Source organism: Vicugna pacos, chromosome 3, assembly GCF_048564905.1.
Source record: "Vicugna pacos chromosome 3, VicPac4, whole genome shotgun sequence".
Lineage (NCBI taxonomy): Eukaryota > Metazoa > Chordata > Mammalia > Artiodactyla > Camelidae > Vicugna > Vicugna pacos.
This window is the reverse complement of record NC_132989.1, coordinates 42,435,840-42,462,416: the sequence shown is the minus strand read 5'-3', so window position 1 is coordinate 42,462,416 and position 26,577 is coordinate 42,435,840. Positions and strand designations below refer to the sequence as shown.

Below are 26,577 nucleotides of genomic sequence, written 5' to 3'. Positions count from 1 at the left end.
ACCTGAGGCATCCAATGGTTGCAGCCTGGCCCAGAGGAAATGAGGAGACAGCCTTGCCTATGGAGCCAAGGTGAAAGTGGCCCTGTCCCCCAGGTCTGTGATGGCAGGGGCAGCCCTGTTGATTTCTGAATCATCCTTGATCATTCTTTTCTTTTCTTGAACAATAATGCATGTCAGCAGCCAGATAGCTCTATTGTCCCATCCTGTAGAATCCCAGAATTCTGTCTTCCTTCATTTCATCCTACCTCCATCCCCTTTACTTCCTACTGATAGTGTCCCTGCTGGTATAATCTCATCTCTGTTCTTGGCTCCTGCTGTGATGCCTGATTACACCCATGAGTCACACCCATGATCTCTTTATCAAATGATTTTCCAACCATGCCCTTGAACTCACTTTCTCCCTGGAACTCTCTCATTTTTGGCAGTATGTCCCTTTGGCTGAGAATTTTCCAAATCTTCAAGTTTTGGTTGCTTTTTGCTTAGAAATTACTTCAATTCCTCTCTCTCCTCTCACATTATACTATCAACAGTTTGGACAAGCCAGCCTGCACCTTCAACACTTGGCTTAGAAATCTTCTTAGCTAACCGTTTTTAGTTCATCATTTTTAACATCCACTTTCCACAAAGCATAGAACACCATTTGGCCAAGTTCCTTACCACTTAGCTTGGCACCATCAGTAAGTCTTCAAAAGGCCATTCCCCCTTTCTATCAAGCCTGCTGCTTCAGGATGGTTGGGAACGTGGTCATAGCTGTGAATTCTACAAGTCCACTGCCTCACTTCATTTGCTGTAAAGTGAGTTCCCTGACCAGAAGCAGAAGTGTGTGAAATACCATGACAGTGGATAAGGCATTCTTTAAGTCCATGGATGGTACTTTTGGCAGAAGCACTGCATGTAGGGGAGACAAATCCATATCCAGGAGTAAGTGTCTCTTCTGGTAAGAACAAAATGTTGTCCCATCCATGATGGAGGTGATCCAGTGTAATCAACCTGCCACCAGATAATTGGCTGATCTGTGGGCGATGGTGCCATCCTGGAGACTCAGCATTGTTCTTTGCTACTGGCAGATCTGGCACCAGTGGCGACCATAGCCTGATCAGCCTTGGTGGGTGGAAGTCTATGTTGCTGAGCCCACAACCTCTGTCCTTGCTACCATGGCCACTCTGTTCATGCGCCCATTGGGTGATCGCAGGGGTGACTGGGAAAAAAAGGCTCATTAGTATCCGCAGAACAGGTCATTTTTCCACTTAATTATTAAAGTCTACCTCTGCTGAAATCACCCTTTGGTGAACATTCATACGGGATACAAATATCTTCACATTTTTTTCCCCTTCAGAGATTTATTCACATAACTCTTCTCCAGATTTCCTCGTCACCAGTCTTTCATTGCTGCTTGTTCGTAGGTGCATAATTAACCCCATGTTTCTGCAGGCAACAGTGTTTTTTTTTCACCTTGTGTAACATGGACACTATTTTTAAACTTCCATGATCATTCACCATTACCCACAGAATGGTTACTTAAGCCAACCCCACATATTTTAAGGTTTTGTTTTGGCAGCATCCTGCACCTCATACCAAATTATGAATTAATCATGTTAGTCTGTGAACAGTCTCAGGGGCACAGAGCAGCAAATCTTTATGCCTCACTTCCAGTTACTCATCTACAGTGAGTCTGCTGGCAGCTCTGTTTGTCCTTGTTGCTCAGGGACTCAGGCTGAGGGAGACCCCACACATGGCTTCAGGGTGAGAGTTGGCAAGCTTCCCATTGTCAAGGAGGTAGAGAAGTGTGATCTTGTTTTGTACTCAGAATTAGAGAAGATCTGGGTGTTGGTATCCTCAAGTATTTTCTACATTAAGAACATAAGATTAGACATTAAAAGTCATCACTTCCTCTCAATCACTCAAAACCTAGGCAGCTCTGTAACTAGGGCACCAACAAAAGCAATCACAATCTTAATACAAATTCTTGCACAGTTAAAAGGCATTAAAAACTCTCTAATACATATAGATCTTTGCTTTAAAAAGTTAAAAGGTAAGTTGTCTTGATGGAGTTGGCATAAGGAAGAGCTGAGGCTCCTGAATCACGGAGCCAAGAGAAAAATGTACATAGTTTGAGGGAATCATGCAGTAAGTCCTTCCAAGATAGAACACTTTGCTAAACTCAATCCAAGAAGAATGTGATTGAATAGGTTTCATGTTCAGAGTCGTATTCCTCTGTGGCTTGCTGTGTTTTGCTGTATTAGTGAAGCTGGTTTTCAACTGCTATTATTGGTGTAAAACTTTAATATGCTAGAAAGAAAAAATCATATATGAACCAATGTGATTTCAATAGTACACGGTTATTCCCTGTTTACCAGCGACATATGAATGTGTCATTCCAGTGACATGGAATCAGGGAAGGCTTTCTGGAGGAAGTGATTGACGCTGCAGGATTTTTCAAGGTCAAGCTGTTGCAGATGTTGAAAAGAAAGCATTTCAGAGGAAAAATTGGGGGAGAAATGCTCAGAGACCAAAGGGCAACAAACAAACAAATAAACAAAAATCTTTTTAGAAGGAGCTAAAGAAAGCTCAATACTTTTGAAGGGGAAGAAGGCAGTTGGTGTGAGTTGAAACTAGAGATTTAGAACACAGCCAGACCAGGCAGGGGCTGTAGGCTGTATGAAGGATTTTTTTTTCTTAGTAAAAATGGAAGAGAGTGACAAGAAAAAAATTTGGCTGCTAAATGAAGAATGGTTTATTCCTGAGGCAAGAGTGGGAGCAGGGAGACCAGTGAGAAAGTTACTGCTGTTGTCTAAGAAAAAATTGGATGGTGGCTTGGACCCAACTAATTACAGTGGGGAAAAGAGCAGATGGATTCAAGAGCTATCAAGGAGGTAAAATAAGTAACACTTAGTGCTGTGTGTTTGCATGTGGTGGGCAATGTCGGCTAAAAAAATGCACAGCCTAACAGTTGAGAGTTAGTTTTATTTGGCGGACATTTCTGAGGACTTGAGCCTGGATGCAGCCTCTGAGATCGCTCTGAGGGACTGCTCTGAAGAGGTAGGAGTGGAGCCAGGATATACAGGAGTTTTTGTCGAAGGCCACATAGTCAGAACAAGAAAAGATTACTGTTAATTAAAAAGAAAACTAGATATCTCAAGTTAAGGAATTTAGTTCTCTTCTTTGTATGAGGAGGTGCAAAAGTTTGGGCTCGTTGAAATCATTCCTTTGATAGGCACTTACGCTAACTAGGACCGGTGTCCTGTTCTTCCACATCCTGAGTCCCCTCAGGGGGCACCTTGCAGGTGGCAGCAGAGGCCCGGCTGCCTGCTGGTCTACATCCTGAGTTCCCTCTGGCTGTCCGGGTGGTGGTAGTGGCTGATGACTTGATGGCCACAGCATCCTTTGTTTACTGATAGGGCAGGCACTATTTTTCATTCACAGTGAGAACAGTGAGCATGAAGAGTCAAGAATATAAGGTAAATTTTAGATCTGTTGTGCCTGAAACTGCAGAGATATTGCCTAGTTGTTGATCAGATATACAAGCCTGGATTTCAGGAAACAAGTATGGGCTGTGGATAAATTTGGGAGTTGACAACAAAAAGATGGTTGTTAAAACCATGACAAGAGTGTAAGAACTCATTTGGATATTTTTCCACGTTGGCTCCTCAGTGGTGGAGTGCCAGGAAGACGAGGAGACAAGCAGCTTTCTTCTTCTATTCTAGTCTTCAAGACAGGCAGGTTGCCTGAGCTGCAGCCAGTGGTGAGCACTGGAACCAGTTCAAGATGCTGGGCTGCTACAGCTGGTTTCTCTGAATGACATGAATGTAACACCGTAGTCTGGTGCATTGGCTCTGCTATTTACTAATCATGGCCCCTTGGGCAACTTATCTGTAACTCAGTTTACTTACCTATAAAATGGGGATAGTTATAGTAATTATCCAATTGGGATATTATGAGGATTTAATGATCCAATACACGTAAAGCACTTAGACCTGCACTTGGCGTGTAGTAACTTTAAATAAACATAAGCTATAAATATTACTTCTCTCTAGGTTCAGTGTGGGCATAAAGGTAGGGATCAAGAACAAAATGGCAGGAAGATAAATAATGGAGGATGGAGCATGGTGGCTTTCCTCCGTGAGCTCAGAGGGAAATAAAAAGAAGTTAGTGGGTATAGTACTAAATATGCCCACTCTCATGGATTGTAACAGAGTCATCTGCTAAATGGTTCAGTGTCTCCAGTGTCAGGCACTGTGTACACCTATGGCAATATCAGGAGTCAGTGAGTCAGGAACGCCCCCCAAAAGTGACATTTTCTTGGTGTTTTCTTTAACATCTTTCTGGGGTACCACGCAGATGGGGAAATCCCATTCATGAGTCAGTTTCTCTGAGGTCAAAGTAAAATGATGTTTAATGAGACAGAGTTTATGCATCTGGGTGTTGGCAGGACTTGATTCACTAAACTGTGCTCTGGTTTCCTCAGTAAATCTGAAGTTGTCTTTCATACCAAACATGGATATAACACCTGTGCCATTCATTCATGCATTCATTCATTCATTCATGCATTCATTCATTCATTCAGCACGCATTCACTGAGAGCCTACGTTGTGCTGGGGTGCCGTTCTAGGATGTATCAGTGATCAAAACAGGCAGAGTCCCATCCTTGTACAACCTGTATTGTACATTATAAGGAAGGCATGGTGGTGTGGATAATTCATGTAAAACACTTTGCATAGGTTTTCTGGAAACAAAATTTCCTACCTGATGGATAAAATTTTGCAGTAGTTCACCCTGCCTTTCTGACAAAATTTATTCCTGTCCTGGTAAGCACCCCTTCTCCCTGGTACTCCCTGTGTTCTCAGTTGATATCATACACTTGAGATCTCTAAAGATACTGTAGACTAATCTGGTCCAAACTTCTCATTTTATAGATGTGACAGTTGAGGCTCAGAAAATGAAAGGAACTTGGCTTAAGTCTTCAGAGCGAGTGACTGCCTTTGTCAGATGTAAGATTACCTTAACAGATTTCCCTTGAAAATTAGTTGAAAAGAAAATAAAATAGTTTAGAGATCCCCCCTGCCCCCAGATACCCCAATACATGATGCTCCAACTCTTGAGTCTTCCAATTGATGCTTACTTACAGTGTATTTCTATGTAGGAGACAGAGGATTACATCAGTCAGAAGTGGGTTTGGTGAAAGCAACGGTAGATAGCAACACAGCAGTGGCTTCAGTAAAACAGAAATTGATTTCTCTCTCTTGGAAAAGAAATGCAGAGACAGGCTGCTTAGGGGTGGTGAGGTAGCTCTGCTATTTCATGATTCAGTTCTTGCAGCTCATCATTCCACCATCCCTGGAGTGTGGCCCGTGTCCTCATATCCAAGGTGGCTTGTCTTGGATGTCATCTCTGTATTCTAGATGACAGGATAGTGGAAAGGGAAGAAAGCAGTGAAGTGTGAGTCCCACTATGTCAATATCAGCCATGTGTGATCAGAAAAGTAAGTCCAGGAAGAGTGAAGTAGGGGAGGCTGCTGGCCAAGATGGTGGAGTAGAAGGAGCGAGAGCTTACCTCCTCTCAGGAGCACACCAAAATCACAACTCACTGCAGAAAAGCCTTCGATAAAAAAAGACTGGAACATACCAGAAAAGATCTTCCATAACTAAAGATCTTCCATAACTATAAAGAAGGAACCACAATGAGATGGGAGAAAAAAAGAATAAGGGATTTATTTTAGGGACTAGATCTTCCAAACCGTGGGCATGGGTTCAACTGTTTATGTTCTGTGTCGGTTCTCTGTGTGGTCCTGGAAGATAGCAGGACAGGCCATTTAGAAAGAAAGATGGACATTTTCAGTCAGTTTCATATGTCAGCTTGGCTAGGCTATCATCCCCCAGTCATCCAGTCAACTGCTGTGAAGGTATTCTATAGATGTGACTAAACTCTGTAATCAGTTTACTTTAAGTCAGAAAAATTATCCTTGATAATCTAAGTGGGCCTGATTCTATCAGTTGAAAGGTAGAACTGAGGCTTCCCAGAAGAAGAAATTTCACTTTTGGACTACTTGAGAGGTCCAGCCTGCCCTTCCTGATGATCCACCTTACAGACTTTGAACTTGTATAGCCAAGTCTTGGTGTAAACCCATTCCTTGCAATATTTCTCTTAATTTATATCATCTGCTGGTTCTGTTTGTCTGGCAGAGCCCTGACTGACACAGACCTGAGGTGAGAGAGAACAAGGATGCCCTGGAACCCATGAGGATGAAAGACGAAGTGGAACTTGCCCTCATCTCTAACCACCTCCAAACCTCCAACTCTGACGAGGCTGGTGACGTGGAGGAAAAGCTGGCACCCTTTGTTATGAAGCTAGCACGCTTTGTCCAGGAGCTGGAGAAGCAGTAGGATCCAGCAGGAGCTGTGGCAGACCCAGCTGCTATGTCATGCTGACAAGATGAGCCAGCAGATCTGCGAGGAGCTGCACAGGCTGCAAAGACACCTGACTTTACACTGACCTTCCCAGGGTAAACATGGCCGCCGCTTCACTTCTGCCTTCCAAACCTTGTGCGGATTTCTCCTGTGCCTCATCCTGGCCCCGGACCATAGAGAAAACAGTACGAAACCACCACCGCCAGGTATCTTGGGGGAGGTTTCTTGGAAGCTTCCATCTGCCGCTTTATTTTACAGCTCATTGGCCAGAACATGCAGAGCGCATCTGGCTGCATGTCTAAAAATCAGGGGTCCTCTTCTTTTGAAAGGGAGAGTGAAATTGGGGTGGATAACTAATCCTTTCTGTCAGAGGCATACACTTTACAGAACCCAGTTACTACCTTCTAGAGCCTAATTTTTTAGGAGGGGGAAAAAGAAACTGTACAAACTTGTGTTGATCTTTGAGTTTTTAGCTAAATAGAAATACTTTCCCTTAGTACTCCCTTGGAAAACTTCACAGAGTGTTTTTATGTTTAAAAAACTTTCATATCTCTAAGTACGATCCCCAGGACAGCAATGAACCACTCTAAGCCGGCGATTCTTTACCCCGGGTGTCAAAGTGTATCTTATATAGATTAGCAGCAGGACTTTTTAAAGGCCTTTTGAGGGGATGTCTTCTTTCCCTGGAAGAAGACAGTGTAGGGTTAGTGACCAGGAGCCTCCTGTATACATGGAACGCCCTCAGGGATCTGCTTTAGTACAATGAAAAGGAAACCCTACTTACATTGTGGACTTACATAGATAAAATAGGTTTTATTTAAATGCTTCTTTGTACAAATTCAACCAAATCAACTCTAGCTCATATTTGTGCAGTAATAATAATAGTTCGTGTCTGTTGAGCTTTACCACTGGCCAGGCACTCACCTAAGCAACTTCAGTAGGTGATCACATTGAATCTCACAAGAACCCTATGAAATGTTTACTATTACTCTTACTCATATTTTACAGATAAGGAATTGAAGCACAAACAGGTAAAGTAAATTCAATAAGATCGTATAAACAGCCAGGACGAACTCAGCACATGGTGCTCTAAGGCCTTCTCTTGTATTTCCCTGATTGACTCCTGGATCCTGACTCATCCCAGAAATAATATATTCAGGACCCTCTCTGTTCTAGGGCAGGAAAGTGAACACAGGAAAAAATGTTTCAACAGCAGGGAATTTGAATCAAAAGGGGTTTCCACTTAGTCCGCAGATGACTGGAAAGTTAAATTAATTAGAAGCCCTGTTCCAGGATCATTCTGATTGAGTACAGTTAAGTAAATAATAACGTCTTACTGTATTAGGATCAGCTCTAAAAGGAAAACACAGAGACTGGAAGGTGGATGACAGGGAAGAAGAGGGGTAGGGCTGGTGGGCTTAGCACCCCCACTTCTGACCTGCACGAGTGCCCTTTGATGAGGTCCAGGCATCCTTCCACGTCTCATAAACAGAGCCCTCCTTCAGGGCTGAGTTCTGAGGTCAGATGCTGTTCCGTGTGCCTTTGAAGCACCTAGGGGTTCTCAGGGGCTTTACACAGCACAGGGGCTCAGGAACTGTTTCAGGAAGGAGTATTTGAATGAAGGAGCTTGGGAGCCTTCTGTATGATGAGGGTAAGAATAGGAGCACACATGGTTTCTCCCGTATCACCAGTATCCACTGGGGCCAGGAACCCATATGTGACACCATAACTACCCTGTTTTTTTTTTGTGAAGGGTCAGTGTAGGATTTGATACAGAGACTATCTAGATGTGTGTATCATGCTGACAGACAGCCCTGAGACCCTCAGTAAGCCCGCAATTGGATGACAGAGGATGTGATCCTTCATTGCTCTTAGAGTCCCTTCAACCTGTTTTGACCGTGTGTGAGACTGACAGACAAAAACCCAAACAGGTTGAGTGTTGCAGAAAATATGAAATGAGCCTGAAGACAGTGAATCCATGGAGGATTTTTTTAAAACTTGGCACCTGATAACAAAAGGTCCCCAACATGACACACCACCTGTCTGCAGTTCACCTGTCTCAAATCCTCTTGACTCTCTTACTCTCTCTCTCTCTCTTTTTTTTTTAACTTGGAAATGTAACAAATGAAAGACAGACTGCACAGAAGCAATCAAAATCCCGAAGGCTAGAGATATTTCTGCCATTCACAGAATGCATGAAAACCCCCTGTCTCTGGAAGGCTCTCCCAGCTCTCAACGCTCAGCGCGGCTGGTGAGTTCCCTGCAGCAGCTGGAGTAGAGCTATAAATAGAGCGGGGCGGGAAGCGCCCTCCGGAGGGGGAGCGGGCAGGAGATCCCGGGCTCTCCCCTCCCTCCCCTCCCCATCCCTCCGGCGCCGCAGCTGCGCGCTCACGGCCGGGGAAGCCTGCGCGGCGGCCGTGGCGGCGGCGGCGGGCGGGCGGCGTTAACCGCCGCGATGCCGGGCAGCTCCGGGCTGCAGCGGGTAGGGTGTGATGGCGAATACGCTGCAAAGGGAAATGCAGATACGCTTCTGATCCTGTACTGGGAAAACCACAGTCTGGGATTCCTCTCCCTCCCTCTCTTTCCCCTCAAGCTCTGGTTAACACTTGTAATTCGGCCTGAAAATACACGAGAGAGGGAATTTGTTCCATGCCTTTAAAAAAAAAAAAGAAAGAAAAGAAAAGAAAAAAAAACCGAGCGGCTGAAATCCATGCCTTTAGATTAAAATCATCCCAAATTTGGTCTTGGGAATGGTGTTGGCTGTCATATTTCAGTGTAGGGTTATCTCCGCGCGTGCTGCTTACTGGACAGTTACTTTCCTTGGGAGGGAACTATCAAGAGCTGTGTGTGTGTGTCTGCGCGCGCGTGTGTTATTTTTGGCGCAAGCACTCCCCCTCGGTAGCCTCAAGGTCGGCAATACCCTGAGCATTCCGGGCCCCCGCCGTCTGGGCTTGTTCCTGCCAGCCAAGGACTGGAGGAGGGAGTTCCCAGTCCTGGCAGGGCATCCTGCGATCAGGTTCAGTGTTCAGCAAGGTCGGTGCTGAAGCAGGGACCAGCTAGTGGGAGCTGGGCTCCCCGAAGGTGGACCCCGAGCAGCCACCAGTGGGCGGCGCGAACCCGGCCAGGCCCCCCGCGCGCCCGGGCTCCCCCGGTGGGTGCTCAGAGCCCCGGAGAGGAGGAGCAGGGAGGGGCGCGTCATTCTCCCGGGCAGCGAACTGTCACGGAATTTGACACCCCAAGTGGCAGCTGGTCCCTGGCCAGGACTCCTGATCCTTCTCAAATGGAAACAGTTTCTCCCAGTGAACCTGCTGGAATTCTCAGTGGAATCTCACTTCGGCTTTGCCTCCTGGCGCATTTAAGCAAGGCCGCATTTACCACTTTGAGACCGGGAAGGCTCCAAATGGAGAGGGGCTCCTGGTTGCAGAACAAGGTAAGCTGGAGACTAAGGTGACATTGACTGGGGACACCAGATTTAATGGGGACCATCCTCCCCCTAGGCAAGGTGATGAAATGAAGTTTGCCTTGGGCTTCCCCTCCCCATCCCCTTCCCCAGGCCTCTTTCTGTTTCACCTTTTCCCTGCCCCCACACATACCTGATAAAGAAAAATTACCCTGGGTGGGTAGGGGGTGGAGGGACTCCCTCATGTCCTTATTTTCAGCATTTTCTTATTCTGCACTATACGCAGATGCCACAGTACGACTTGAAATTTCCCATCTCCCCTCCATCTCTTGCGCCTACTCTCCTTTCTCCCTTGCCCGAGTTTCCTGCTGCCCCTTTTCTTAATGCAGCCTACTTTAATTTCTTTGCCATCTCTGTTTCTAACTTCCATTCTCCCTCTTTGGAATTATGAACCAAAATGAAGGGAGAGAGTGGAGAATGTGGTGACCCTGTGTGTGATGTAATGCTCGGGCTCTAGGGTGTAGGGGTTGATGGTTTAGGAATCATTTCTTTCTCAAGCCTTGTTGAGCACTCTGTGCTGTTATTCAACTTCTTTATGTGTGGGATGACCAGAGCATTTTCTTGAAAATAAGCTGCCCCTCCCCCCAATTTTCCTCCCAGAGCCTCTCTCCTTTCCTCTAGGCTGCAGGAATAGGTGTCTGCAAGACCAGGCGGGTGTAGAACATGTGGGAGAGGAGAAAGCTCCTTAGATCCAGGCTGGTCTGGTGCCCCTGTGCTCTCATGCCATGAAGTAGTAACTATAATCACACATTAATCACAATAACCATTTATCAAGCACTTACTATATTTGTGGGATTTTTCTCATGAGCAATTAGAACTCCGTGAAGGATTCCTATTTATCTCTTTCCTTTTTCTTTTTCTTTTTTAACATGTGGGGCAACTCAGGAACAGATGATTTAAGTAATTTGTTCATAATCACACAGCCATTAATTGGGGAAGCTGAGATTGAAACTCAGAAGTCTGACTCTGGACCACAACTCTTAACCCACTACATATCTCTGTCATCACATATTCATCCATCCACCCTGAGATACAGTAGTGAACAAGGTGAATAAGTGAATAAGATCCTTGGATCTTATATTTTAATTGAGAGAGACAGACAATATATCAGCAAACAGACTAGATAACTTCAGATAGTGGTAGATGCCACAAAGGAAAGAGAACAGAGTATTATACTAGAGAGCAATGACCTTCATATGGAGAGCCAGCAGGGAAGTTCTCTTTGTAGTGGGAACATTCATGCTGAGACCTTAAAGCATTGAGGAGAGGAAATGCAAATAGCTAGTGAACATATGATAATTATTACCTTCAGTAATTACAGAAGTGCAAATTGAAGTCACACTGGGTGTCCCCTGTACATTCATTTGGTTGGCCCCAAATTAAAAAGATTGACAATATCAAGTGATTGAAGAGGATGTAGATCCACAGGACCTTAAAGCTTTGTGGGTAGGAGTCTATAAACGGGCACAATGACTTTGGGAAACAGTGGGCATTATAGCCCAATTTGAATATTCATACACCTGTGATCCAAAGTCCAACTCATTTTTAGATTTATATCTCTTAAAAACTGTTGTGCATGTTCAACAGGAGACATGTCCATGAATATTCATAACAGTCTGGTTCCCAAAAATGAAAAAAATAAAAGAACTCCATCATCAAGGAATAGATGAACAGTGTAATATTGTCACACAGAGGAATATTATACAGCAGTCAAAAATGAATAGACTAAGTGACACATAGCGATATGATTGGATGTAAGCAATATAATATGTGAAAATTGGTTGAAAGATTATAGCATGATAATCTTATAATAATAAAATTACTAAAATGAAAAAACCCTACTACTTAGGAATATACATAGTTGCAATAACATTATAATAATAAGCAGGAAAGCAAGAGAATGTGAACCTGAGATTTGAACACGTGGTTACCTTGGATGGGGAGAAGCAGGATGACCATATGGTTGGAGGTGAGTCAGTGGCAAGGTCTCAGTTGAGTTTTGGCTGGTAGGGCCAGGTGTGCTTATTACATTGCTAAAAATAACTAGTAAAGAATGCAATATGACAGGCCATGTGTGGACTAATGATGAGAGTATATGATGAACCAAATATTAAGACTAATCCTGTTCTGTGTACTGTGGTCTGAAGTGGTTTAGGAATCATTCCTTCCTCAAGCCTTGTGTAAATGGAAGGTAGGTAGGAAAGAGCAGAAGGCAGATATCTCAGTCAGGGAATGGTAGCTTGAGGTTTTTCAGGAAGAGGAAGGTGGCCAGAGTAAGGGTGGGCAGCAGATCAGACAGGCAGGCTGGGATCATGCAGGGCCTTGTAGGTCAAGGAAAAGATTGAAGGGTTTTAAGCAGGAGTGACATAAATGGATTTAAGGTTAAAAAGGCCTCTCTGGTGCTGTGTGGAGAACAGACTAGATGATGGGAGGGGCCCTTTGGAGGCCACTGCAGTAGGAGAGGAGAGAAGATGGTGGCAGGAGTGGGACTGTGTTTCTGCAGGTTATTTACTGCAGAGGGCACCAGCCTGGAGGTCAAACCCAGCCTATGCTCCTCTTGCCAGCAAATGTCCTATCACAGGGTTGTGAAGGCCTGCAGGAGGGGCACCTTTTTCAAACTTGCATAAAGGGCTCAGGACCAGCAGCAGCCCACTGGTGATCTGGGCCGTGAGAATGGATTTGAAGAGAAGTTAGATGGATTCTGAACACATTTTGGAGATAGAATGGACAAGACTTGTTGATGGACTAGATATAGGGGCTGGTCAGGGAAAGAAAGGAGTCAAAGGTAACACCTGGATTTTTTAATTTGCCTCTGGGGATGTTGATGCTGTTTACAGAGAAGAGGAAGAGCAGGGAAGGGGAGAAAATCATATTTTAGATATATTAATTTTGAAATGCTATTAGATGGTCAAGTGTAAATAGGGAGCTGGTTTGAATCTGAAGCTTGAAGGAGAATTTAAGGCTAGAGATTTAACTGTGGAAACTATAAGCCTGTAGATGGTATAGTTCAAAGTCCTCTGCTTAAGTTGTTTTCAGATTGTGAATTCCTTTGGGGCAGAGAAATTTTGTCTTTTTTTTTTTTTTAATCTGCAAAGGAGGGTAAAGTAGTATAGGTGATCAGTAAATATTGGTTGCATATAGACGTGGAGAAATAGAAGGTTCAGGGAAGAAGTGTCCTGGGTGACACGACCCTACCAGGGGCTAAAAGTTAAGGCTGAGTCCGTGTCAATTCCCCCTGAGGCTGAAGCAAGTCTAATGTTGGTGCCATTGTCACATGCAGCACTGAGCTTTGCAATACCCTCTGGGGCCAGACCTCAGGGGTTGGCCCTGCCCGACTACCTTTGGGCCGACGAGGTTCTCTTACGTCATCAAATTTCATCGCTCTGCTTACATCTAGTTCCCCAGCCACCACCCTCCCATTGCAGTTCCCATCTCTTTACTGATCTGTCTCCTTTCTTCCAGTGGTGCCCCTTGGCCCTGTTCATTGGTGTATCTCTAGTGCCAGCACAGTGACTGGCTTATGGGATGTATGCAACAGTTCTCAAAGGATAGGAAGGGGGGGAGGAAGAAGAATTCCCCTTTTTTCTTGGCTTTTAAGATGGTCAGGATGAGAGCATCCCATTCTCACTAGTGATAAGTGCACAAGGACCTCTCTTTCCTCAGACAGCTGGGTACAGTATTGCTTAAAAATGTAAGCTTTGGACTAAAATAGCCCTGGAATTCAGTTCAGGCCTACCACATACAGCTTGATGAGGTCACTGAACCTCTTCTACGGACTCAGTTTCTTCATCTGTCAAATGTGGAGAATAACAAAACCTTCCTTATGCTGTCATTGTGAATTTTAAGTAACATAATGATGTGAAGCTTCTTAGCACAGTGTCTGGCACATAACAGGGACACAGTAAAAGTTTAGTTGTTCTTATTTTCTAAGGCATTTCATTTAATTGTCAGTGCCTCCTTCATTGACTGACTTCAAGGAATGCTTCTGAGAATTTAGGCTCCTTATCCAGAGGCGCCTGTGCTCTGGCAGGGAGGTAGTAGCCATTTTTGGCAGATGGGAAACTATTCCTGGGCACATGGGCATTTGCTGTCTCATTTCTCACATTACGCCACGTAGTATTCCACTGCACATAATTCACGGCCAGCCAGGAGTCTGAATAACCGTGAGGATTCAGAATGTATTCATTCAACATTCCATAAACAGTGATTGAATGTCTTACTATGTAAATGGAGATGCAGTGATGACTAAGACACAGTCCCTGCTTTCAAGGAAATCACACAGACTAGTTAGGGAGGCTGACAGATAAGCAGACATTTACAGTGTACATTCATAGGATTACTTCTGGTCCAGGACCCCAGCCATAAGACCCTCTGCCCAGTGCTGGGAAGAATGGTGTGAACATAATAGTTACTAACCTGGGTCTTTGGACTCGTTGATCAGTAAAAATTGGTAAGATGCCAGATGAGAAATTCAGGCGAGGCTTTATTGGAACTGGTGCTGTACCAGGAGGGAGTGAAAACAAGTTAATGAGTTCCCTTGCTTGCTCTCCATTCTTTGAGGGCTGGCTGGTTTCTTAAAAGGGGTGAGGGTAGGGGTGGATCAGTGGGTCTGGCCAGAGGGGTGGCTTAGGTGGTCTGCCTCCCTTCTTGGTGGTGCTGTGTGCAGGAATCATGTGCAGTGTCCTGCCTTTTCTCCCAGCATCTTGGAAGTGGCAGTTTGTGGCCTTTTTGTATCTTATTGTTTATAATCACCCCAACTGCAGGTGTGCATGGGTGCAGTTATTTTCAGTCCCTTATAGTTTCTTTGTATTGTGTTACTGGTGGAGACTTTGTCCAGGTGCAAGCACTCTAGTAAAGGGTCCCAGGTCCCAGGCTATCTCAGTAATAGTGATGGTCCCTTGGATTTGCACGTATATTTACAAACTACAAACCAGTTCACTTTTAATTATTTCATTTGATTTTCATAACAACTTCATGTCGTGTAGGTAGATTACTACTCCCGTTTTATGAATGAAATCCAAGACTCCATTGAGCAGATGCATTTACATAAGGCACACTGTCTTATGCCATGATCTGTCCTTCCAGCCTCTTCCGCTGTCCCCATGCAGGGGTCTGTCTAGCTCACCATTCTTGTGAACTAGGGTTTAGTTTTGATTCTGAGTTTTACCCCCTTGGATTTGATGGCCAAGTATAGCTTCCCTGTTGGGACCTTTGCTCTCTGTAGACTTAAACTAACAACTCATCCCATTTGATCAGCTTTGTCCAAACCTTCCAATCTCCGGGACTCACTCTTGGTACTGGCCACGAGGCAAAGCCCAGGTGAGGATCAGGATGGTTCCCCTGAGAAAAGGAATCAGCACTAGAAGCTTGGTGGATTAACCATGCTTGTGCAACTGGGAAGTGGAGGAATTGACAGAACTCTTCATTCCCCAGTTTCACAATGCTTGTTCAGTCAGTTGTATTGCTGGCTGTTTCTACGCAAAGAATATAGGAGTCATTTCAACCTCCTTAAAAATGGAATGACTTATTTGTAATTTTTCAGAGATATTTTAACTGTAGTTGGTCATTTACGAAGCACTTGGAAGTCTTCCGATTCAGAATATATCATTGAATAAAATCTGCTTAGGGTTTTTACATAAAGAATATATATATATATATTTTAATTAGGGAAAGTAAACCTCACGAACTTGTCATGTGATTATAACATGGGAGAGTGAGTTTGTTGCTGAGCAAATGTATTTTTCAAATCTATTGTATTTATTATATTTGTAGAGGATATTAGTAGGTGTTTGTGCTGCCCACAGAATGTCTGGGTGGGGCAGCTCAGACACCTCCTGCCAGGCCTGCAGTGCAGCAATACCGCAGTTTCAGAAATACCGAAGGAGAACTTCCTTCCCCAGCTCTAACCATACCACAATAACTTTGATTATATTAGCTTCAGCAAGGGGTCAGTTGGTTAACTGGTCATATTCTTTGAATTTAGTTTGTGAAACATGTGAAAAATAAGAGCCATTATTTATCAAAGGTGAGTTCTCAAAAGAGTTTTTTAAAATTCCATTTACTTCAGTGTAATAGGGATCAAGTTACGTGTTAATTGACTGGTAAAGAAATACTACTACCATTTTTGTTCTGTATAGAGGGAGACTTGTCTGAATTCATAAAATGTCTGAATTACACTGTCTGTGAGGGTTTTAAGAAATAGCTTTGCTATACTTTCAGTTCATGTAGTAATAGTACTAACACAGTGTTTTCGATGAGAGTTTCTTCTATGTATGGCTAAAATTCACATGCAATTATTAGTATCAGTTGACTATAAATAGGTAAGTCCGAAACAAATCTGGTTTTGTTTTAAAGTGGTTAAAAGTTTAGGGTACTAATTTGCTCAACATAACTCTTCCTTGTACCTAGGTAAACTTCAGCCTAAGCTATCTAACAAGGACATAATTTATAAATTACTGAAAACTGAATGATGTTTTGCTATAAATTCACATTGAAAACCAAGACTTCACTCCCAGATAAAACTTGAGTTTCTGCTTAACTTGAAGGGAGAGATTTTTTTTCCTTTCAGGTTGGAGAAAAATTTACCACCTGACTTGTGTAGACGGCTTTGCTGTGTTCTGGAAGACTTGGAGCTTGTTAGCTGCAGACAGCTGTGCTCAGCGCACTCCTTCCAGACTGCAGCCTCTGTTGTTGATATAAAAAATTTTTATACAGTCCCTCAGATAAAAGGCTGCCAAAAACTACACCAGAAACAATGATGGTCATGTATGTGTCTGAAGATGCTGGCTGCTCGTGGTCAGGGCATCTCTAGCCAATTAGCATTGATTGAATCTTCTTGCTATGCTTATTATACTTTCACTGCAAAACAGAATCCCGGTTTTGCCTCATGTGGAATGGTAGAGACAGATGCAGAGGATAGCATGGCAGGCCGGGCCAGACCACTGTTTGTCATATTCTTGTCTTTCCAAACACAGATTTCCAGACCCTAGTCTCAGATATTTTGACTCTGTTAGAATTTCCCCAAAGGTCCATTTCTAACAAGCTCTCAGGTGAAGCTGACGCTGCAGGTCCACGGAACACCCTTCAAGCAGCACTGGCCTAGGTCATGAATTTGGAGGAGACTCAGGTGTTAACAGTGGGAATGAATTTCAGAAACCAAATTCACCAGAACATGACTAGCCCTGCAGAGGTGGGGAAGGCAATGTTATGCTGCTCAACTGTTCAGTGGGACCCACACCGTCCTGGTTTTAGCACTGAAAGTCTCGTGTCCCAGGAAACTCCTCAGCCCCAGGCAAACTGGAAAGTTGGTCATCATACGAGACAGTCTGGGCTGGCTTAACACGGCAGCTTTATTGTGCTTTAACGTGACGGGTGTTTGGCTTAAATTTTAAGCTCAAGAAAAGCCACTGAGCACGCTGTGGAATGACACGGAATCACGTGTAACAGAGGGCTGCCAGTTAGAATCTTCAGCTTTTCTAAATCTCTTTTCTCGTAAGTTCTGGTAGTTTGGGGAATTCCCCAACTTGTCTGCACACTGGAATCACCTGTGGAGCTTTTAAAAAGAAAAACGAAACAAAGGGATGCCTGCCCGCTACCCGCCATTTTGAATTTATTGGTTTAGGCTGTGAGCCGGGTTCTTAACCGTCGCCAGAGTTCCCCAGGTGATTCTGATTGGCAGCCGAGCCTGGGCGGCGCTGCGGCGGGGCGTCTCCGAAGATGGCGGCCTTGAGTAGCTCCCGTTTGCCGCGCACACGCCGTTTTCACAAGAAGCGTCTGTTTCCTGTCCGTTGAGTCACGCTCCCTTTGACTCTTGCTTTGAACAGTAAAATTTAGTGGTGGTGAGTTCTGGGGCTTGTGGCCCGGTAGGCTTTGCTTCCTCCACGCGGAAAGCCGGCCCCCGTGTGAGCCGTCTGTCTGCCCATCCCGAACCCACGCTGCTGTGAGGACGCGCCGCGCGCCGCGGGGAGGGCGAGCCGCGGCCCCAAGGAGCAAGTTTGTGGGGACATTTTCTGGGGCCTTCTCGCACACTCCAGCTAACAGCTGACTTTGGCCAAGTGTGACCCCAGCTGGTGCCACCGCGCTCGGAACCACGCAGGCAAGTCCCCCCTCATATTTGCCTTGGGTCATTTCACTTTGGGTGGTTTGTTTTATATACCTGAATCGCAAGTCTGGGCCTGCTAACAGTAACGCAAAGGGGGCATTTCGAATAAGCCCTGTGTAAGTGAGGAATGATTTATTCGTCATCCAGATCAAAGTTCAATGCAAATTCAAACCATAGTGCTGAATATTTGAAGGGGAAATTCTTAATTATATGAATACAGTTATTAGTGATAATGACCGAGAGATTTCACTTGTCAACATAGTAGATTCAGCAGTGCTTTCTCTTGGGTCCTGTAGAAGGCAGAGCCCAAAACAATGCTCATAGTGCTGTATCAGTTTATTTGGGCTGTGCAACCTAGGAAAGCGAGGATAACAGGCAAGAGAGAAAGAATGCGATGTGATGCAGTGTAGTGCCGTGTATTGCCACACGCTATTGTGTAATAACGAGCTGTGGTCACTGTATACTATCTTACTTCGCATCTGGGGCTTCTCTGGAAAGGTTGCAAAAAGAAATGGTACCTTGGTGTAGTTCACGGACGAGAAAAAGAAAGAGGAACTTAGCTTCCCGGCTCCCTGTAATTTAATTTTTCCCTGTTAAAGTTTCACCCCATAGGAAGCTAAGTCTACACACTCCTGCCTCTCAGTGGATGCTGAGGAATCTGGGTACCATCCTACACAGTACATTATTCTTCCACGTCCAAAAGTGGAGGGTGCCACACCTGGGTGTAGTTGAGGAGCTTAGTAACACCGGGAGGAGGAAGAGGTTGAGGGAATCTGAGAAGGTGCATGGTGCTTTTGTTTGTCTGTTTGTTTATTGGTTTTTACCAAAATGCATACTATGAGGTCTCTTACTTTGATACTATTTTTGCAAACTGCATTCTGAGGCTGAGATTATCCATTGGTATAGAGTGCCATCCTGCTTTTAACCATATGCTCAGTATCAGTTCCAAGATAAATGCAGTATTAGCCTTGACTGGTCTTTTCCCTTCCAATAATCTTACCAGACACAACAGTCTTCCTGGACATTTGCAAAAGTCAACTCCAAGGATTTGGTTTTTCTTCTACTGTTTGGCAGAGCCAGGTCTCTTTTCTCATATAAAATGGAGTTTGCATGCTTTATAGCCTTGTGACACCATTGAGCTGTCACTTCCGAACACCCATCTTTTTTTACGTGCTATTAACTCTTTTCCTAGTCAGGTTTTTTGTTTGTTTGTTTGTTTTGTTTTGTTTTCGCAGTGGGGAAGGAGATTATGAACAAAAACATTATGTCATGAGGCTAGGCAGTTCCTAAACATCAATGGTTTTAGATGACTCTTAGCATTATATTTTGCAACCCAATCCCACCCTAACACTGGGAGCCATTATGTTGGAGAATCAAGTCTGTTTAACAAATTGAAGGGTTTATTGTTCTGTGTATGATTTGGGGGCGGGGGAGGATTTGTCTTCACTAGTTTCTCATCTTTGCTTATGGGATTTTTTTTCCTTTTAATTATCACATGTGTATAAGTAGTGAAGATCACCTAACTTCAAAAGGGCAGGCAAAAATAATTTTGTATGTAATTAAAGCTGTGAAATTAATCTGCCCATTGCTTTTCCTGTGGACAGATAACCTCCAACTGAGGTGATTGATTGACTGTGATGATACCCAGTCATTAGTTTTTCTTTGCTCCTTGGGGCAAAGAGAGTTGGGCTTCCTCTCATTTTTATAGAAATATACCCAAGTAGTAAGCATGGGGAGATTCTTATGCCCCAGAGAAAGAGATGAGGATTGCAAAACACCTCATGTCTATTTTGCCTCCCGATGTTGCAGAGGCTGAGCCTGTGGTATCATTGTTTTCCAGTGATGATTATTAGGTTCACCTTATTCTCAAATGAAGGAGTTGTGGCATGCAATTCATGTCTAGCTAGTCTCTGCTTCCTACTAGGGTGAATCTTCTAAATTTTCCCCTGATCAAGTGATAGATCTTTGGACCCATGGTTGCCCTTGAATGGATGGTATATGCTGTATACGGAGAAATAGAGGTGTTTTATTTAAGACTCTTTGGTAAATGAAAGAAGTCTGAATCACACTGTCTCAAATAAAAAGGGAAATTCTCGGCTCTTGTGAAACAAAGAGTGAGGGTAGGACCAGCTGTATCCAGGATTAAAGCAATGAAGTTATAAACTCTCCTCCTTTCCCCCTGCTCTCCCCACAGTGTTATCTCTAATTCTTGGTTCTTATTTTGTCCAAGATGGTGGTGGTCTCAGGCACGATTTTCTCTTGTGGCTCCAGGACCCACGCTGACAGATTTAAGCTTTACCTCGAAAGCTTAATTTTGTTTTAACAAAAATTCTGAGAGTGAGTTTAGAAGGCAAGCCATGTTCAGACTTGGGAGGACTCTGAGAACAGAAGAGTGGTGATTCCCCAAGGGAAATTTAAGCTGTTGTACTAGAAAAATGAGAAAGGGTGCCTGTCTGGCAAAAACGACAAATGTCTGCTTCTTTGGGAAGAGAGACCTACTACCTCTTAGCTGAGAGACTTTAGCCTTGAGAATCATATGCGTAGTTTTGTCAGTTATCTGAAAATGGATCCAAGTTTCAGGGCTAGACTCACATTAACTGAGCCCAGAGAGACTGATGTATAAACCCTTCACTGATTTATTCACTCACAATGAGGACATTCAAATGACCTCAGATGCCAATGTTGATAGAACAGCCTATTTTCTCCTCTTAATAAAGTCACAAGGAAAGCCAATCCTAAGAAACCTGCTAAATGAGGATGCATCAGGACAAGAGGAGATAATACACTGGTCCTTAGTAGGATCTGCCCTGGGAACTAGAGGCCTGGGGTTCTCAGAGGCAGAGCAGCATGGTTCCTGGATGGTATACCGAGAGTCTCTGTGAAGTATTGATGTTTTGGACTTCTCTTTTGGCCAGTATTTTTCAGTGTGTCCTCAACTAGCTGCATTAGAATCACCAGGGAGCTTGATAAAGTGCAGATTTCTGGCCGCATCCAGACCTGCTGAATTGGAATTGAAAAAAATCTACATTTCAACAAGGTCCTCTGGTTTTGTCTCTGCAGTATAAGTTTCTCCTCTAAGCTGATCAAACCCTCTGTTCACACAGTCTTCATTCTGGAAGGATATAAATGATCAGATTTCTGCTTAATAAATTATTAAACATTTTGGTTTTGATGACCCATCATAGCTCTCAACTTAAGGTATTTTTAGGTTCATTTTGATAAAATTCTGATTAGAAAGTAATAATATAGAAAGTAGGAAAAGAATGGAAATATATAATGAGTTTGGTAAAGTCATCTGTAATTTAGTTACCATTCTTGTCTTTCTTTGTGTGTGTTTGTTTCCATATCCTGTTCCTTCCATACAGGGATCTGAGTATATTGTACATAATATTTGATTCCTGCTTTATTTACTACAATTTAATTCGTGAGCACCTTCCCATATTGTTAGTCTTCACTTAGATGATATTAATGGCTATTCTCAAAATTTCCACTCATCTATTTTATAGACAGAATTTTATTCCCACAGATCATTAATCATGTATAGTGCATGTAGTTTTTATAAGTGTGGAAGGAGATATTATGTCTTACTTTAAAATAATCAGATAGAATCACAATATGTTACAAACAAAAGCTACCTTTTCTAGGAGGGAGATTTTTACATATGTTCTTAATAAGGGAATATTATAACAAAGTCACCAAGGCCTTGGTTGATAGTTAATTGTCACAAGATTGTTAGGTACATTTAACCTCCTGTTACTGAACTTGTTTGTAAGTTTAAGTGAAAAAACTAACTTACATGAAATATTCTATTAAGCATATTTTCTGTAACAAATTACTTTGCCTCAGGATCAGTCATCCTTGGAAGATAACTATTAAATGTATCTGTGAATATGACATGAAAGATTTTGTGCCCTTTAAAAGACAGACTTGGGCAGAAACTCAGCTTCGAGCTTGTTAAGATACAGAAGAAATAGGCATTTAACAGAAAATATATGATCCCATAAAAATTGTATGCCTATATGCAGTCCTGGCAGACTTTACTAATTCACTGTCCCTGGTCAGCTTAGCCTGGCCTGCACCATGGGCCTCAGATTTGCAGCCAGAGCTCACAAAGTGTTTATTCACACAGTTTGCATGGGTGAAAGCCCAGGCTGCTATCACTTCTGCTGTCACACGTTCCAGGTCCCCCCTATACAGCGCAAACTGACAGGGAGAGACTTCAGAGGCTCTGCCTTCCCCTGTGCTGCTGGAGGGGCCAGGGGACAGTCAATTTGGAGGGGGGGTGGTACTTGATGCAGAATGAAATGGACTTTGACCAAAGAAAGATAGGAGAGGAGGAGCCTGTGGCTTTTCTTCTCCTCCCTGCAGAGTAGTCCAAGATGCAGGCGTTCATACTCCCTGCTCCGAGATGGCGTGGAAGGCTGCGTGGCCAGCTTCGTCCACAGAGCTCTTGCCAGCTGGATTACACACTCTCTCCTCCCATGTGTTCTTCCACTCCTGCCTCACTCTGGCTTCCCTGAGAGTACAGCCCATTGGGGCATAATGCCATCACAACCTCTTTTGAAATGGAATCTGATCATGAAACTCTTCTGTTTCAGCCTTTCCTATGTTCCCCTTGGCTTCTGTCTTGACTGTCCTTACCCAGCATGGGACATAAGACTCTCATGGTCCAATCTGACACCTCTCTAGCCATCTCTTTCATTGTTCAACTAGCATGTTTGTCATGTTCCAGCTACACTTTATTACTTCATATTTATCCAATGAGCTATGCCTTTACCTATGCAGTTCCTTGTCTTTCTGGTCTTCGTCTATTCGATAATGTCAGCTATTCCTTCAAGAGCTGGTCTTAGCATCTCCTCTGGGAAATTTTTCTAGTCTGCCTCTTAAAGAGGCCAGTGAGCTGTCAGGCAGGACTTCTGAGAGTTAACTTGGTTAAGTTCCCACAGACGAGGAACTAGCCCTAGTTTCTACAGGTCAAGAAACTTGTATTTTGCCAGTATCCTCAACAATGATCAGTATCGTCAGAACTGCTGCAAACTAATCAAACTCATGGAGACAAAGCTTTAAGCCCTAATGATAATTTGTCAGTTTTATTTGTCAGTTATGATCGCGGAGGACTGTGATGCTACACATACACATCCCTGAGTAGGATAGACCAGGATTCATGGTCAACTAGCGTGTGACATTGGACAGGGTATCAAATCTCTCTAAATTCAGTATATTTATATGTAGAACTGTAGAAATGATAATTATTACTCAGAAGCATGAGGAATTAATGACTTTTTCTAAATTCCAATCATTCATGTAGAAGTTAGATTTTCCAAGTTCAAAGAATCAGTCAAGGGTAGATCTAGGATTGGAACTCAAGCAGTTTGGCTCCGGAGTCCATGTGCTTCACCGCCTGTCCTAAATAGTTTTCTTAAATTGACTACTTTTTTTTAAACATTAATTTTAGGCAAAATAGTGATTTTTTGGAAATCATAAGGGTTGATGCACTAGCCGTATACATATATGTATTATACATATCATATATGTAAAGATAATTGGTTGCAAAGAACAGAATCCACTCTAGCTAAGTTAACCAGTAAGAATTTTGATTAAAGGATGTTAGATAGCTCCCAGAATATCTGGAAGGCCCAGAGAGGCAGCCCTGGGAACAGAAATTCAGGAATACTGGCAGCTAAGAAGCACACAGCCAGGAGACATACCCTCAGCCTCTGAGCCTGGCTTTGCGGAAACACCACTGCTCCCCTACAGCTGCCCCCGAATGACCTTCACCACCCTCAGCCTTGTCAGGACATCTGAATTCCCACTCTGGGCTGAACAGATGATCCTGATCATTCCCACACTGACATTTTGTGAAAGTGTGTCTGAAAAAACTTAGGTCACATGCTTGCACCAGAGCTGCAGAGGATTTCAGGGAATGCTGCTTGAGTTTTTCTGACTCCTAGGGTAGAGAAAGGCAACTACCATGGTACTGGGAATAGGGGTTAAGTCAAAATACAGTCTCTGCCACAAACATTAGAAAAAAAAAGTTCGTTGGTAATTGCTGGAAATCTTCATATATAGAGAGTGTATGCTTTGCACTCAGAAAGAAAATGAATTTTTACGTGGTGTGCTGGGTCTGTGACGCTCTCAGTACGTTGAGAGGTTGATGTTATTGATGCTCTTCTCTCTGAGTTACAACGTCTTCTCTGGACAGTGCCAGGAGGGCACTATCCAATTCTTACATTGACGCTCATAAGTGATGCCATGTGAGGTAGAATGGTGTTGTGGTGAAGAACATGGACTTTGGAACCAAACTGCTTGGGTTCCAATCCTGGATCTACCATTAGCTGGCTCTTTGAACTTGGAAAATTTCATTAACTTTTCTGTGCCTCAGTTTCCTCATGTCTCATGGAGGTAATAGTTCAAATCTTGTACAGTAGCAGCAGCAAAGTTTGCTAAGTTAATATTTTCCAAGTGTTTAAAACAGTGCTTAAAAAGAAGAGCTATATAAATGTTGGTTAAATTAATTACATGCTGCTAATAATGTCTATTTTAAGATAATTGTAACAGTTTTTATCCCCTGCCTGCCACCTTATATACAGATGATGCACACTGGCCATTTGTTTAGTCACAGTGGTTTTTCTTCAGCCACAGGTGAATAGGAGGCAGCTTTTGTTACAGTTTATATAAATTGGCTCTCCAGTATACCATTTTTAAAATGTGAAATCCAAGGCTGCTGGAATAACTTCTCTATTCCCTTAGCCAGTGTCTTCTTTCGGTTCTTTTGTGTCCTGGGTGGCACCAATCTTACTGGAATATTCCCATCAGTTGTGCCCCAGGAGTTTGGTGTGAGGAGTGCAGCATTCTCTCTGCTGCACACCCAAGGGTAGGCATGTGGGATGTCTTTTCCTGGGTTGGCTGCCTGGCCCATCTTTCATTTTCTTGACCTTTGAGTTTAGTCTATTGATGTAGTCAGTCTCTCCCTGTAAATCTGCATTCCAGACTTTATCCTGATCGTTCAGTTAGCACAGGCTTCATGGATGGCTCCTTATGAGCATGGCTGCTGTTGTAACTTACTATTAGAAGAACCTTTTTAGAACCTGGTTCAGTGTGGATTCAAAAGAGCATTACCATTTATAGTCCCACAAACCTGAATAACACCCCATATCTAAAGTTTCTGCCTAACCTTTACCTCCCCACTCTTCATCTCCACCGTCTCCTCCCTAGAAAATATGTGCGTCTCTGGAACATGACATTTAAGACTCTTGACTGCTTATGTTTGTCTTTGAGATCCTTTGAGAGCTTGTCCTAAGGTCTATTCAGCATTGTGTTCCTTATTTTCTTTCACAGTGTCTGACTCACAGGAGATGTTCAATATTATTAATAACTAGTAACTTGAGTGGTACATACAGATAAAGCTATTTCAGGATAAAAAGAAAGCACTGTTGAGTATTCATTTCAGTGATGGAAAATAAGCTACGGTTAACACTGGCTTAAGCAATGACAAAATTGGACAAAATATAGTTCCTTCACTTTGTACACTATAATGTAGGGTCCTGGTGGTAAGGGGAAATTGCTTGTCTTTCAGGTTTCTCAGGATGGGATTCTAAGGATAATATCAACACCTTTCAGAATTTTGTCTGGGTTTTATTAGGGCTTCTACTCACTGCCCATATTTTAACCTTTGAATAAAGAATAAAAAATTACCAATTTTTAAAAATTTCCTCATTGATTTTTGTTTTCTGTGAAGATCTAAGAAAGGAATTTTTATTAAGCTATAATTGACATATAACATGTTGGTTTCAGATGTACAACATAATGATTTGACATTTATACGTGTTGTGAAATGATCACCACAGTAGGTCTAGTGATAACATCTATTAACATGGTGACAATTTTATTTCTTGCAATGAGAAGTTTTACTCTCTTAGCAACTTCTAAATATACAATATAGTGTTATTAACCATAGTCTCCATGCTATACATTATATCCTATAAATTACTTGTTTTTTAACTGAAAGTTTGTACCTTTGACCCTCTTCATCCATTTCACCCACCCTATCCCCTACCTCTGTAAGCCACCAGTCTATTCTTGAAATGTGATCTATTCTATGAATGTGATTTTTTTGTTTGTTTTTGATTTTTTTTTTAGATTCTGTATATGAGTGAGATCATATGGTATAGTCTTTGTCGTACTTCACTCAGCATAATACTCTGAAGGTCCATCATATTGTCAAAAATGGCAGGATTTTCTTTTTAATGATGGAATAATATTCCACTGTATGTTTTCTTTGTTCATTCGTCCATCAGTGGACACTTAGATTGTTTTCATATCTGTGCTGTTGTAAATAGCACTGCACTGAGCAAGGGGATGCCCATATCTTTTTGAGTTAGTGTTTTTGTTCCCTTTGGATAAATTCTCAGAAGTGGATTTGTTGTGTCATATGGCAGTTCTACTTTTAACTTCTGTGGGGAACCGCCATTTTATTTTCCATAGAGGTTGCACCAACTTAAATTCCCACCAGCAGTGCACAGGGTTCTCTGTTCTCCACATCCTCACTAACACTTGTTATTTGCTATCTTCTTGATGGTTTTGATCTGCCTTTCCCTGATGATGACTAGTAT

General features: G+C 43.0%; 1 protein-coding gene across 1 annotated transcript in view; it reads left to right on the top strand.

Annotated features, from left to right (window-relative positions):
* Positions 1-9,753: 9,753 nt before the first annotated feature.
* Positions 9,754-26,577, top strand: part of KCNN2 (potassium calcium-activated channel subfamily N member 2) — a 364,774-nt gene continuing 347,950 nt past the window's right edge. Inside the window, exon 1 of the mRNA XM_072958084.1 lies at positions 9,754-9,834. The gene's annotated coding sequence lies outside the window, so the exon portion shown is untranslated. The remainder of the gene's footprint in view (positions 9,835-26,577) is intronic.